Raw genomic sequence first — 13,174 nt, 5'->3', positions numbered from 1 at the left:
TGATTTTATTATTCAAGAAAGGAGGGAAGGAGGGAGCAGGGTTGGAACCTAGATTACAGTCCATCATTCTACATATTAGTTCGGCACAGTAAAGAAGAGAAAGCAAAATGAATGACAGGACACCTTATAGTTTCTGAAATGATAAAATAAGTTGGTTACCAAAAATGAGAATACGATAGTCCAGCTATTTGAATTTATACATCCCTCCAGACACAGTACACACTAAGGGTATGTCTACACTATGAAATTAGGTCGAATTTATAGAAGTCGTTTTTTTAGAAATCGGTTTTATATATTCGAGTGTGTGTCCCCCCACAGAAAATGCTCTAAGTGCATTAAGTGCATTAACTCAGTGGAGTGCTTCCACAGTACCAAGGCTAGAGTCGACTTCCGGAGCGTTGCACTGTGGGTAGCTATCCCACAGTTCCCGCAGTCTCCGCTGCCCATTGGAATTCTGGGTTGAGATCCCAATGCCTGATGGGGCTAAAACATTGTTGCGGGTGGTTCTGGGTACATATAGTCAGGCCCCCGTTCCCTCCCTCCCTCCGTGAAAGCAAGGGCAGACAATCGTTTCGCGCCTTTTTCCTGAGTTACCTGTGCAGACGCCATAGCACAGCAAGCATGGAGCCCGCTCAGCTCACTGTCACCGTATGTCTCCTGGGTGCTGGCAGACACGGTACTGCATTGCTACACAGTAGCAGCAACCCATTGTCTTGTGGCAGCAGACGGTGCAATAGGACTGGTAGCCGTCATCGTCATGTCCAAGGTGCTCCTGGTCGCCTGTGTGAGGTCGATCAGGAGCGCCTGGGCAGACATGGGCACAGGGACTAAATTTGGAGTGACCTGATCAAGTCATTCTCTTTACTCCTGCAGTCAGTCCTATTGAACCATCTTATGGTGAGCAGGCAGGTGATACGGATTGCTAGCAGTCCTATTGTACCATCTTCTGCCGAGCAGCCATGTGATGTGGATGGCATGCAGTCCTTCTGCACCGTCTGCTGCCAGCCAAAGATGTAAAAGATAGATGGAGTGGATCAAAACAAGAAATAGACCAGATTTGTTTTGTACTCATTTGCAAACCACCACCCCCCGCCACCCGTCTAGGGGACTCATTCCTCTAGGTCACACTGCAGTCACTCACAGAGAAGGTGCAGCGAGGTAAATCTAGCCATGTATCAATCAGAGGCCAGGCTAACCTCCTTGATCCAATAAGAACAATAATTTAGGTGCACCATTTCTTATTGGAACCCTCCGTGAAGTCCTGCCTGAAATACTCCTTGATGTAAAGCCACCCCCTTTGTTGATTTTAGCTCCCTGTAAGCCAACCCTGTAAGCCGTGTCGTCAGTCGCCCCTCCCTGTGTCAGAGCAATGGCAAACAATCGTGCATCTGAGCTGAGAGTGCTGTCCAGAGCAGTCACAATGGAGCACTCTGGGATAGCTCCCGGAGGCCAATACCGTCGAATTGTGTCCACAGTACCCCAAATTCGACCCGGCAAGGCCAATTTAAGCGCTAATCCACTTGTCAGGGGTGGAGTAAGGAAATCGATTTTAAGAGCCCTTTAAGTCAAAATAAAAGGCTTCATCGTGTGGACAGGTGCAGGTTTACATTGATTTAACGCTGCTAAATTCAACCTAAAGTCCTAGTGTAGACCAGGGCTAATAGTACAATGCCGCTATTTTGACAAAACTCGGTCACACACCACAGTGATAGACGCTATCTTAGTGCATATAATAATAAATAATGACAATAGTATAAGCAATGCTGGCCTCAATTTGTCTGTATACCAAGAGTAAGACGCAATCAATGCTAACCTCTTGGAGAACATTATATACAGAAAAAGAAAAGGAGTACTTGTGGCACCTTAGAGACTAACCAATTTATTTGAGCATGAGCTTTCGTGAGCTACAGCTCACTTCATCGGATGCATACTGTGGAAACTGCACAAGACATTATATACACACAGAGACCATGAAACAATACCTCCTCCCACCCCACTCTCCTGCTGGTAATAGCTTATCTAAAGTGATCATCAGGTTGGGCCATTTCCAGCACAAATCCAGGTTTTCTCACCCTCCACCCCCCCCCCCCCACAAATTCACTCTCCTGCTGGTGATAGCCCATCCAAAGTGACAACTCTTTACACAATGTGCATGATAATCAAGTTGGGCCATTTCCTGCACAAATCCAGGTTCTCTCACCCCTCTCCCAAAAACCACACACACAAACTCACTCTCCTGCTGGTAATAGCTCATCCAAACTGACCACTCTCCAAGTTTAAATCCAAGTTAAACCAGAACATCTGGGGAAGTGGGGGGGGTAGGAAAAAACAAGAGGATTTGTGCAGGAAATGGCCCAACTTGATTATCATGCACATTGTGTAAAAAGTTGTGACTTTGGATGGGCTATCACCAGCAGGAGAGTGAATTTGTGTGAGGGGGTGGAGGGTGAGAAAACCTGGATTTGTGCTGGAAATGGCCCAACCTGATGATCACTTTAGATAAGCTATTACCAGCAGGACAGTGGGGTGGGAGGAGGTATTGTTTCATATTCTCTGTGTATATATAAAGTCTGCTGCAGTTTCCACGGTATGCATCCGATGAAGTGAGCTGTAGCTCACGAAAGCTCATGCTCAAATAAATTGGTTAGTCTCTAAGGTGCCACAAGTACTCCTTTTCTTTTTGCAAATACAGACTAACACGGCTGTTACTCTGAAACCTGTCATTATATACAGTGACACCAGAGCTTCATTTTAAATTTATAAGGCCAAAAGGTCTTAAATTCACTTCCCCAACACCTCTCTTTCTCTAAATAAAGAGCTACTACTGACATTCACGCTTTTAAAAACAGCTTTTAAAAAAAGTTAATCAAATTATGCATTTAGAAAACAAATCTTTTCACCACTTTGCTAATCATCATAAAGAGATTTGTGCATAAATAGAAGCTCTCTACTTCAAACATCACAGCTCAAGATGAATTGGGCAGAATGAAGACAACAATCTTTTCCATGATTATAAACTGTGATATACATCTGATGAAGTGGGTTCTAGCCCATGAATGCTTATGCCAAAATAAATTTATTAGTCTCTAAGGTGCCACAAGGACTCCTCTTTTTTTTTTTTTTTTTGCTGATACAGATTAACACAGCTATCACTAAAACCTGTGGTATTAATTGTCCTTCAACATTGATTCAGCAAAGGACTTTAAGCACGTGCTAAAGATGAATGGGGAGCTAATGATTATGACAGAAGACAATGGCTGATTGTAAAAGGAAAAGTTTTTATTTAGAAAACACAAAAATCTATCTTGATAATCAGCAACAATGGAAAAAGAAACAAAAGTAAGGTCCATGGGAGTTTCAATTAAATCAATTTTAAGAAGTGCACCAGAGTATTGCAACAGCATTTTTAAAAAGATTTAAACTACACAAGATAGGGTGAGCCCAATCCAATCTCACTTACAGCCTAATCCAAAGTGGGCTTTGGAACAAGCCCTTTGCACCTGTTTTACAGCCGTTTAACTCCAATTACTTCAAAAGCTGAATTGAGTGGAACCAGAATCAGGCCCAGCATGTGATGTTCCTTAAGGCTCTTATCCTGCAAGGTGTGTATTGACTTCAGCATCCACTGACTTCAATGGGAGTGTTCAGCATCTTGTAGAATCAAGACCAAAAGAAGCATAATCTTATATGATGAGAACAACATACACTTTATTACATTTGGCTTTAGCGTTCTTTTCTGCAGTGCCAATCCAAAATGGACATTAGATCTCTACGTAACTAATTTTCAACATAGATCCTGTAGGTATGCACATTTTACAACAGTGCATAACTCTGCATTAATCACCAATATTCTGTTAGCAGACATTTGAAAATACTGAAAATGCCAGAGTCCTTTAAAAGAAAAAATCCTATTCCAGTCCTCACACATTTAAGCTTTACATTTTGTTTTTATTTTAAAATTATGTAGAAAACAAAAATATTCTGGTTTGCATCTGCAATCTAACTAGATGCACAGAAATTAGTTGAACAACAACAAAACTAGGCAGTAATCTGTTACAATGTCTTTCAAAAATCAACTAAACAGTAGGAATTAGATTTAGTCATTTCTTGTCCTTTGGACAGTTGCCCAGTTCTTCTGAACAAAGACACTTAGAGTTCTATGTTAAGTGAATTAAAAAACTTAGACCACAGATCACATCATTAAAAAGTTTAATTATTCAACAGGACTGTGCTTATTCCTCCTTGTTCATTTTTTACTAAGAGAAAATAATTTTCAATTAACAAAAGGCAAAGGAAACAGCCATAGGATATTACTATTCATAGAAAAGTTGCATCAAACTTGCCTGTGAGCATCTTTGTCACATTTCCCCATAACAGTATACCTTTTGATTAAGATCAACAGATATGCCCTCTGCCAAAGAGACTATACATATCATACTTGCAGGGTCATGGACTCCATGATGTATTTATTTTTGCTGTTGACTTTCACTCAAAGAAGCAAGATGGAGCAACGACTTCAAGTACAAGTCAGGCTTTCAGAAGACAAACTGTTCACTTTTCTCTTATTCCAAAGAGCTGATCAGTAGTGGATGAGGAAGCAAATTTATTTCTGGATATATTTACAGACTGTAACATAATTAATTTTAAACAACTTTCTTAATTAAAATAAGGTAGCTTTAATGTTGTCACAAAGAATGAAATCATTGTCTAGTGGTTGAAGGCATGCCTACTACTTCCCTATGTTATCTTGGGCAAGTCGCTTCACCTCTCTACCTCTCAAATTTCCCATCTCTAAAACAGGCATGATAATATTTACCTACATCACTGGTGGGTTGGAGGATGAAACTCAGTTAATTTGTCTATATATTGCTTTATGAGCCTCCCTTGATGAAAGGTGCTCTATTAAAAAGGTCGAACTATTATGATATTAAAATATAATAATGAATAACAATTGAGCAAATATAAAGCAGTTTTCATGAGAGGATCTCAAAATACTTTACAAAAAGAGGGTCAGTATCACTATTCCATTTTGCAAGTGGAAACTATCTTTTGTGTTTTCCAGTAGCTAGCACAACTAAGCCCCAAACCTGAGAAGTGCCTTTAAGTACTACTGTAATAATGCAAATTAATAATAATAGTGAAAGTATGGATACAGAAAATGTTAACCAGGCTGGATCAGATGAATTGAACCTCTGGAACAGATCACCATACCATGCTCAAAGCACAGACTGTTTTGAAGGGGGCGGGGGGAGGAGACCACATCAATCAACTGAATATTTTGCTAACCAAAACATAGACTTGCATGTCATGCATGTGTGTCAGACAGAGAAAGAGAAAATGAAAGATTGCAGATTTTGTGTAATGGCCACTCACCCAAGGTTTTGAAGAAAATTTGTTGTCTTTTTATTTATAAAGTAATTAAAAATAATTAAATTTGGTGCAGATGCTAAAAATGGACATCACTGTGGATAAATTGTTAGCATAATAGTAAAACATACTAGTGCCACAGGAAATGGAACAATCTCTAGAGTGAAAGAGGTGGAGAATAGATTTGGTGACCTTCCTCCTTGTACCATGTATAGATCCCCTGTGATTGTCACTGACTCTCTTCTATTCTATCCTTTCTTCTCTTTCCATTTTACTGTGCTTTTGTTGTGAGAAGTAAGAACAAAAATAAGAGTAGGACATATCTGAATCTTGGGTTCTTGTTTTTAAAGATTACAAAAAAGTGCTAAAAAAGTTTAAGCCTCTTATTGTGCTTCATTATTGTGCATGAAGACCGTCAAAGAGATTTTTAAATATTTTGTTCTTCATAATTATAATAGAAAGTGCAGATCTTTTTGTTGGAAGATTTCAGCAAGATTTCTGGAGGTACGATATCACATAAGGTTGTAACCTGAGGTGCGGCTCTCCCTATACACAGCTGAGGGGACGGGAATATTCTCAGTCTTGAAAGGGGAAGAGAATGGGGATTGCCTCGTCTTAGAGTACATCTACACTGTAGCTGAGAGGTATAATTTCAGGTTGCGCAGATGTACATACGCTAGCTTTGATGAAGCTAGTGTGCCAAAAACCACAGTGTATCTGCAGTGGTGCACGGATAGTGTCCCTAGCCTCTGTTTGCCAGAAGCTGGGAATGGATCACTTGATGATTACCTGTTCTGTTCATTCCCTCTGAGGCACCTGGCATTGGCCACTGTCGGAAGACTGGATACTGGGCTAGATGGACCTTTGGTCTGACCCAGTACAGCCTCAAACAGCACCTCACAATTCAGACTTTCAGAAGATCTTGTTAGCATTCTCTACCAAAAAGAGACCCTGACATTTCTAATTTTAAAAACAAACTGTATGTGTGCGTGCACATGCCAGAGAGCAGAAGCAAGCTTGAGGCTATTCTTATACGTCATATGAAAGCAGTAAAGGACAAAAAAAAACAAGACAGGTTGCTCTGTTCTGCTTCATGGTTCACTTCTACAGTGAAAAAGTATTTTCTCCCCACTTTGACTAAGAAATTAGCAAACTATGGTAAAAAAAAAATTATAGAAAAAAGATACTTGATTATTAAATAAAACATTTCTAGATCAAGTGTACACAAAAGATTTCCCTAGAAAGCAAGTTCAGCTAAGGCATCTCTTCCATCCTTCTCATAAGACAAACAGTAAGGGTCACTATATGCCCTTGAAAAATAGGAATGTCCAAAACCAGTATTTTGCCCTGTTATTCGTAAACCCTTGCAGAATGATCACCTTAAGAAGCTGCCAGCATTTCAAAGGCCACTCTTGCAAGTCTCATCATACATTGACACCAACCCCTTCCCAGACCCTTCAGTGAGCCCTACTCCTAACAAGCCTTTGAACAAACCCTTCCCCTGGGTATGGAGTCAAACCCTCAGGGAAGGAGGATGGGGGCTAACCGGTTATGGAAAGGGAGGGGCTACCACCCTTTTCAACAGACTTCTTTGATGCCCAACATGACTGTCCCCTGTGTGTCCTCAACAGCATCCTCCCATGACAGACATACTGGATTTTCACTTTGAAGATATGTACAATGGGAGCTGCTGGGTGCTCAGCACATTTGAAAGTCAGGCCACTTATTTAGGTTTCTAAATATGGAAAAAGGAGAGTAATTTTAGGCACACAGGTTTGAAAACCTTGTCAATTTATTTGGGAGGAGAGCCAGTCTAGTAGCACGGCAGTGCTCTCTACTGTCTTGCAAGAGACATACTTTTGGTCCCAGTTTCCTGCTGTTCGGAAAATTCACAGGTTAAAATATTGCAGAAGTAATGTGCTCATCTGATTAATGGAGGCAATGCCCAACATTATTCAACAGCAACCCCTAATAGCTAGTTAAGGAGATGAATTGATGAAAATTGAAGGTACAGCCAGCTAAATCCTCCTTACCCAGAAGGACAGTAGACAAGCAAAGCTGAAAGAAAAAAAAACTGGGACTCCTTACACCTCTTACAAGGTTTTAAAATGCATCCTTCCCCACACAGAAAAAATTTGGGAAACAATTGTATGGCAGAATGATTAAGATGAATCATGGGTTGGGGCATAGAGATGGAGGAACCATGTGCATCATAACTAGGAAATATTAGATATTGAGACAGGCTAAACAAACGCTGACAACTCCCAAATCTCCAGACTTAAGCAATGGGTAGAACAAACATTATGTTACCAGTGTAACGAGAAAAGAAGATCTTAAGACTTCAACGCAGCATGGGTGGGTGTGGGAGAGACATTTTAATGCTAAAATCAAATGCTAAAACCACCCCACTAACAGGAAGGTTTTGACAAATATAATCTGACTGTGAAATGTTATTACAAGGGCAAATCCTACAATCAACAGCCACAGAGTATTATTGCATTCTCTGCACGAGAACATAACCTCCTGGTCCAACATGCTGAGGTGACTCAATCACAGAGAGACACACTCAAAATAATCAGATTAGTCAACTGTTACAACCAAACATGATTCATAACAGGGCACAGAGTGGGATTCACATGTAAAGAGGTTTTAAATATACCAGAAAAGGCTTTCATATTGTTGACGGTTTATCTGAAAAGTGAAAAAGTGTGTATACACTTAAATACTGGCACTCCCCTCAAAAATACTTAGCACATACAGTACGGAACACTCATCTTCAAAGTACAGTACTAACTTTAATTAATGTTAACAGCACCTCTGTGAGGAAAGTAAGAAACAATGTCTTCATTTTACAGCTGGAGAAATTGAAATAGAGAGGTTAAGTGACTTCTTTAAAGCAACAGAGCGAGCCAGTCCAGGACAAGATTAAAACTCAGGAGTTCTTAAACTCATACTCAGGTCATTACAGACCACATTTCTCTTTTAGATGTGAACACCACAAAAAACAAAAAAATCCCAACACACACAGACTAGAAGGTGATCCTGGTCAAAACTCTTTTAAAATGTGGATTTCATAGAAGAAAAACCTTACCCTGAAATCTACAACAGTTCCCAAGAATCCAAATGTGGATCCCATTTGTGAGCTCTTTGGGGCAGAGACTCTTATTTTCCAAATGTTTGTGCACTAGCAGACAGAATGGGGCCCCAACATTGTTGACCTCTGTGCGCTCCCACACAGTATGCTAAATAATAATGGGGGGAAATATATATTTACATTTTTGCACAATCAATCAATCCCAGTATTGAAGAAATTTCTGCTTTAAAATACATTTACGTCTAGTCCTACAGCTTCATATGCATCTTTTTTAGGGTGACCAGAGAGCAAGTGTGAAAAATCGGGACTGGGGGGGGGGGTACAGTTGGCTAAATAAAACAAAGCCCCTAATATTGGGACGTCTGGTCACCCTAATCTTTTCAAAAACAAAACACTATAAAAAAAGTTATCACTGCAAACTTTAGTTGCCCAAAATCTGTACAAAAGAATCTCTGCTGCCAATAATCTTATGCAAGAAATAGATAAACAGATTTAAATCAAGAGGAAATGAGTTTACTGAAAACATTACCAATGTACATGGAGGTAACAGGCTAACATGTAAGTGTCAACACTGCCCTCTACTGGATAGAATCAATCCTACCCAAGTATTGGCACTTCTAGGGGCCAGCCTACAGAGTGAATAAGTCCTCTAATTAAACTACTAACAGAAAATGGAGATTTCCCTTTAAGCTCAAGCAGCACCTTGCTTTTGAAGCACAGGCTTATCTTCACTAGAAAATTTAATTGCATTTAAACACAATTTTTAACTATTGAGTTAGGCAATACAACACTGACCATGGATGACTGGTCACTGCAGACTAGAACAAATTGTGTTCATCACCACATCAACTACTCCTGGGTAAACCCTGGCCTTGGTAGAGTTTACCCACAGCTCATTGATGATGACCTGATGATGGGCACAAAATGTCTTTGTCTATGCTGACCAGTCAGCACTGTGTCAGCTAACTCAATGATTAAAAGCCAAGTTTAAAGATGATAAAATGTCCTAGTTAAGACAATCCTGAAGAGAAGGAGGGTATATGATAAAATTTTGGTAGTTAAGGTTTTTGAAAGGGACTCAAGATATTTTGGCTTCTATTCCCAACTCTGCCTGATTCCCTGTGTGACCTCTCTGTGTCTCAGTTCCCCACCATCAAAATGGGGATATTAAGAATTTCCTTTTTTATAAGGTGCTCAGATATTGTGGAGATGAGCTCCACAGAAAAGTCTAAAATATAATATCTTTATGCGCCAGGCCACCCCATCTGGTTGAACTTTTGACCATGTCACATCAGATCATGTCACAGGTGCAGAAATTGCATCTATTTTTAACATAAAATTTCCTTCTGAATAGTTCAAGTTCATGAAACTAAGCAGTTCTATCCTGCCCCCACTGTAAATGAAACACTTTACAATAATCAATCCAATGAATGCATCCGATGAAGTGAGCTCTAGCTCACGAAAGCTTATGCTCAAAGAAATTGGTTAGTCTCTAGGTGCCACTAGTACTCCTTTTCTTTTTGTGAATACAGACTAACATGGCTGCTACTCTGAAACCTACAATAATCAAGATACCCTTGGGGCATCATATGCATTGGAAAGCAAAAATCAACATCACAAGTTATTACAATTAACCTTTTTCCAACCCTTTCCACCTCTAACTTCCATTTTAAAGTGACTTATAGTTAAAAATGGCAAAACCCAAGAGTACTTAGTTCCACAGTATGAGCTGTCCACTATATGCAAAATTATAGGATTAGGATTATCCAGTGAGCCAACTGGCTCAACACCCATGGTACTTTATAATATGGTAATAGTGAGCCATTCACACTGCTACAGTTAAGGACCTGTCTGCTTTTCTACGGAGACACCAGTTTCTAAGGTGTTTACAATTCAACCATAAAAACATGATCCAGTTTAAACACTTGGCATATAGGCCTGAATATCCAGGATCAATTCCACTCCCCTTCCCTCCCCACCCTTTTTAAAGTTCTATATGCAATTCAAGGTCAATTACGCTTTTTTTTATTATTATTATTATTATTAAAGGCAGTGTCAGATTTTTTTAAATTTCTCCTACAGGTTTTGAAATGCTAGTGTGCACTTTCGGGGCAATAGCCACCATCATACGGCTGAAACGGTTTTATTGATATTTTAAAAGCATTTTAAAGAAAGCATTTTACAAAGGGAGGACAAGTATCATTAATCCCACTTCACAAATGGGGAAACAGGTTCAGAAATGTGAAGTCACTTGCTCACAGTCAAAAAGTGAGTCAGTGGCATAGTCAGGATTAAAACACAGATGTTTAGATTCTCCATTCTGTACCCTAAACATGCACTACTGTTACTGTAGGGTTTGTTCATGGGCACTGCCTCTGCAGTTTGAATAAAGAAAATAAAAAAAGCCTTGAAGAACAAATTGTGAGAGGAAAGGCACTGTGTAAACTCACTACGCTGACTGACTACAGATATATGATAAAGACAGGCCATATTTTGAACTAGCCAGCCATGACAGCATCCCTTTAAATCAGAAGATAGAAACTACAGAGAAATGTGGTTGCAGATGCTTTGTTTGCGCTTTTGTAACTAAACTGGGTTGTGTTTTTTAACATTAATACCTCTGGAGAGGAACAAACAATCTAGTGCCTGTTTGGTATATTAACTACTATAGCAGGATTTAAGTGAAGCTACTGAGCATTACTGGATTCCTATTCATTCCAGGATTCATTTCAGACCTTCTGAAAATCCACCTTCCCTCTGGTCACACCCACTGTGTTCTACATACATCCCACTATCTCCCCAATGTCTGCAAAAAGGCCTTCTCCTGTGCAGCTCCTGCAAGCATCTCTACCCTAAAAACTTGCTCTCTCTTTATTCAGATCTCAGCTCCAAAATGTCTTTTTCTCCCTCAGCTAAGGGAGGAACAGTGGGTGCCCCGTACCTCTTAAAAGTCAGACTACTTATTTTGGTATCTTCAGAGGGTATGTAGGCTGTCTAAAGTTGAGCATCAAGTTGGGAATTCTTGGCCTTGATGACCAGAGTGATGACCAGAGTTCCATAAGGCAAAGACAGAAGAAAGTACATTAGCAACTGTAAAAATGAAATACTACAGCAGTAAGATGCAACGTTTGGGACCTTTGTTGCAGAACAGTACAGTTTTTCTAAATAATCACTCACTCACTCACTCACTCAGAGGCAGAGCAGCTGAAAACCTTCATTCTGACTAACCTGAAAGATTTCAGAATGAAAACAGAGGGTTTCAGAAAAACAGGACGAACTAGAAGGGCCTTGGGGTGGGGGAGGCTGGAGAGAACTATACAAATCAACAATTTACTATTTGACAACTAAAAAGAGAATGCTACTTCGGGCCCAATCCTGCCTTCTTTACTTAGCCCTAACTCACTCCTGAAAAGGACAGCAGGACTGAGATTTTAATGAGCTGAGGAAGCACATGGCGAAATGTTTTAGAACAAGGGGTAAGCAATCATCACATTTCTTTTTGGCACCCTCATACATATGCCCTTTCTAGACCAGGCTCACACTTCAACTGCCCTCAGCAATCTGAGGACAAACTAAAGTCTGTCAAGATATGCATATGGTTATTTGCATAACTGGTCTATACAGAGCTGTCCCACAGCCAGAGAGTTTGAGCAGAACAAAAATTAAGAGAGGACTCCCTCTGCTGTTCAAACCTTTCAAGCTAAAGTGCTGAAAAAGAACCAAATGTAATGTTATCTTTCCTAGATGCATTTCTATAATGGATGCAGAAAGATATATGAAGAAAGCTAGCCATGAGCACTGCACACTCCCCTTTGTCCATTAATAAAAGGCATAAATCACTAAAACAGAAAACATGCAGCCACATTTTATGCTATTTTCCACAGAGAAGTCAGAGTGGAGAGTTAGGGTTCAAGCAGATGGAGACAGCCAGATAGCTAGATCTGGTACCTTTCAACATGCCCATCCTGCCCCCTGCCACACCTCTCCTGCTTTCCACATGCCCCCCCACTTCTGTACCCAAAAAAGGGGTTAATTTACACTGATGACTCAGAAAACATAAAAGGAGAAAATTCTAAATTGTTAAAATATCTGATAGTGTTTCATTTAAAATCGGGCCATCATTACAATTCCTTATCAAACAAATGCAAATAAGACACAAACATATAATGAATATAGATCTTCATGCTCAGAGCATAAGCCAACTACTGACTGCCTGAGGTGAGAAATAGAATAAACTGCCCCCAAGCATGTTATTCCATAATTGTCCCTTGCAGAGTTTCCTGCCTCTGCCCACTGTCAAGAAAAGGACACAGGGCTAGATATGCCACTGGTCCAATCATGCATGACAATTTCCACATTACTAGGTTTTCATTCTTCTCACCCAATTCCTATTTCCAATAAATGACATCCATTCTGGAGGTTAATTTAACAGGCAGGAAGACAAAGCCTGTTTATCAAATTGCAGTTCGCCCTGGTTCTCAGCACCCTACCCCTTATTTGCCTTGACAATGAATTTTAACTGTTCATTTCAACGACTGCTGACATTACTGCCAAAAAAACCTTGCCATATTTTACAAACTAATCTTATTCTGTGAAATTAATATCTGAAGCCAATGTTTTACTATCATGCTTATAGACTGAGAATCAATGCTTGCTTTGCACATCTCAAATGAGGCCTATTTTTAAAGCCTAAACAGTAAGAATGTCTTTTTT

General features: G+C 39.9%; 1 protein-coding gene across 4 annotated transcripts in view; it reads right to left on the bottom strand.

Moving 5' to 3' along the window:
* CMSS1 (cms1 ribosomal small subunit homolog) overlaps window positions 1-13,174 on the bottom strand; it is a 358,534-nt gene that overhangs the window by 327,653 nt on the left and 17,707 nt on the right. The window lies entirely within an intron of this gene.

This window comes from Lepidochelys olivacea (genome assembly GCF_965140295.1).
Source record: "Lepidochelys olivacea isolate rLepOli2 genome assembly, chromosome: 1".
In the NCBI taxonomy this organism is placed as follows: domain Eukaryota; kingdom Metazoa; phylum Chordata; order Testudines; family Cheloniidae; genus Lepidochelys; species Lepidochelys olivacea.
Note: the sequence above shows the minus strand (reverse complement) of the source record. Positions and strands in the feature narration are given on the sequence as shown.